Below are 2763 nucleotides of genomic sequence, written 5' to 3'. Positions count from 1 at the left end.
TTCCTTCCTTCCTTCCTTCCTTCCTTCCTTCCTTCCTTCCTTCCTTCCTTCTTCTTTCACCCATTCAACAAATTTGATCAATAGCTCCTCTGTCGGTCTGGCTGCTGGAAGCAATGACCATATGGGGCTCTGCCCTCAGGAAATACACAGTTTTGGGCGGTGGCGGGGCGGGGGGGGGGGGTGCGGCGGAGACAGAGCCAGGTGATGGCATTTCAATGAGATATCTACTGGGATGGAGGGAACACTGAGGCTATGGGGGCATAGAACAGACACTGAGCCCAGCTGCATGGGGAAAGGTTCAGGAGACGATATTTAAACTGAGACCTGAAGGCTGATTCAAATGGAGTGATGCACAGGTGGTGGGGGGACAAGAAGGGAAGAAGATTCAGGATGGGAACACGGCGTGCACAGGGCCAGAGGTGAGAGGCATTTGGCATCTATCTGCCCGCTTCCTTCCCGGCTTCCTTAATTGGCCTGCCCCGCCCTCACCCCTGCCCAGCTCCTGGGAGTGGACAGGGGCCACAGCAACGACCTCCACGGACACAGCCAGCCTGGCAAACACATTTGGAATTAGGGAATACATTTTTAAACTATAAAGAGTGTCGGGTTTTTTCTGATCTTTACAGAAGTGAGACATCCCTTTTGTAGAAGAGATGAGAAATAAAGAACATATTAAAATATTTTAAAAGACTAAGGAGGGGAAAGTCATCCGGAATTAGAGAGACTTCAGTCTGCACTGAAGCTCAGCTCACCCCTAGCTGTGCAACCCTGAGAAACGGACTCTTTCCCCGTGAACTTCAGGCTCTAAGGAATGGAATTGCCAATACCCATGGCACTGACAAGGACATAGGTGCAGGCGTGTCCAGGGTCTCAAAAGCTGGTCAAATCTGTCTGGGGTCTGAGTCAGAGACCTGAAAGAGACGAGGCAGCCCAGGGGGGCCTGGCTCCAGAGTTCTGTCCATTATATGCATGCTCCTCTGACACAGAAGCCAGTGGAGAGAGACAGGGCCTGACAGAGGCTGTGGCCCAACTCACGATCCCCCTCCACCAGCTGAGAGTGGGATGGGGCAGGAGGTCAAGGCCTGAGGAGTCTGCTTCCATCCAGCCTAGAAGATTCGAGGCCTCACCAAGAGATCCGACCCCTCTTTTTCAGTCTCTTCCTGGCAACCTGGCCTGGCACCCTCCAGGATGTGATATCAGTTTAATAATTTAGCAGATGCAGACAAAGATAGCAGCTCTGAAAATAACCTAGCTAGGCCCCGGCCTCCTTCTCCTCTTCCCTCAGCAGACTCCCCTGCCCTCCCTGCAAGGTTTCTGATGGCTCCACACCTGTCAGTGCCCCTGCCTGCCAGTGAGCTCATAAGCTGACGCCTCCTCCTCCCTCTCCGCCCTCCTCCTCACCTCCCCTTTCTCTCCATTCTCAGGTTAAGAGCTTTCAAATGAATTAAAGCTTAAAGGTATCTTACACTAGAAGCAACACGAATTGGGTTTAAGGCCATTATGTGGCCTTGAGCAAGTCTCCTCTTTCTTTCTTTCTTTTTAAAGATTTTATTTTTTTTTAATGTTTGTTTCTGAGAGAGAGAGAGAGAGAGAGAGAGAGAGCAAGGGAGGGGCAGAGAGAGAAGGAGACAGAAGATCCAAAGCAGGCTCTGTGCTGAGAGCGCAGATCCCCATGTGGGGCTCAAACCCACGAACCCATGAGGGCACCTGGGTGGCTCAGTCAGTTAAGTGTCTGATTTCGGCTCAGGTCATGATCTCATGGTTTGTGGGTTCGAGCCCTGCGTCAGGCTCTGTGCTGACAGCTCAGAACCTGGAGCCTGCTTTGGATTCTGTGTCTCCCTCTCTCTCTGTCCCCCCCACTGCTGCTTGTGCTCTATCTCTCCCTCTCAAAAATGAATAAACGTTTAAAAAAAACAAAACAAAACAAAAAACCATGAACCATGAGATCATGACCTGAGCCGAAGTCAGATGCTTATCCAACTGAGACTCCCAGGCGCCCCAAGCCTCGTCTTTCTAAGCCTCTGTTCCCACAATTATAAAAGGAGGTCTCTGGATTCCTAGATGCAGAATGGACAACATGTTTGGAGGGTGGCAATTATTTGGACAGGGGACTGGACGTCTTTCTCAGGAAGACACAACTCCGGTGTTGGTGCCATTTCAGTCAACAGCACTACAACCCCCCTCCCCCGCCCCTGTTGCTCCATCTGGAGAACTCACAGGTTTTCTTTGTGTTTCATTTCTCCTGTGATGAAAATTTTGCCCTGGTATTATATTCCTAGAACAAAAGGCTATGACTCCTGTCCACAGTGGATGCAGCAGGTTCCACATGTGTTTGGTGCTTCATCGTGTTTCTGACGAGTAGAAATGTTACGTCTCTCTGGGATGTTGGGAAGAGCAATACCCACCCCTCCTCGAAGTTTTGCTCAAATCCCTCCACCTTTGTGGGTCTCAGTTTCCACATCTCTAAAGTGGCCATGTGTCAAAGCCTAAGGTGAACAAGGTAAGACTCCATGATCTCTAGATTGTTAGCTCCAAGGGGCACCTGGGCGGTTCAGTCAGCTGAGTGTCTGACTCTTGATTTTGGCTCAGGTCATGATCTCACGGTCGTGAGTTCGAGCCCTATGTCGGGCTCAACCCTCAGAGTGCAGAGCCTGCTTGGGATTCTCTCTCTCCCTCTCCCTCTGCCCCTCCTTCGCTTGCTCTCTCTCTCTCTAAAAATAAATAAACTTAAAAAAATAGATCGTAAGCTCCAAAAGGGGTGAG

Source organism: Herpailurus yagouaroundi, unplaced genomic scaffold (genome assembly GCF_014898765.1).
Source record: "Herpailurus yagouaroundi ecotype Mexico unplaced genomic scaffold, PumYag 77, whole genome shotgun sequence".
NCBI classification, from domain to species: domain Eukaryota; kingdom Metazoa; phylum Chordata; class Mammalia; order Carnivora; family Felidae; genus Herpailurus; species Herpailurus yagouaroundi.
This window is presented reverse-complemented; position numbering follows the sequence as displayed.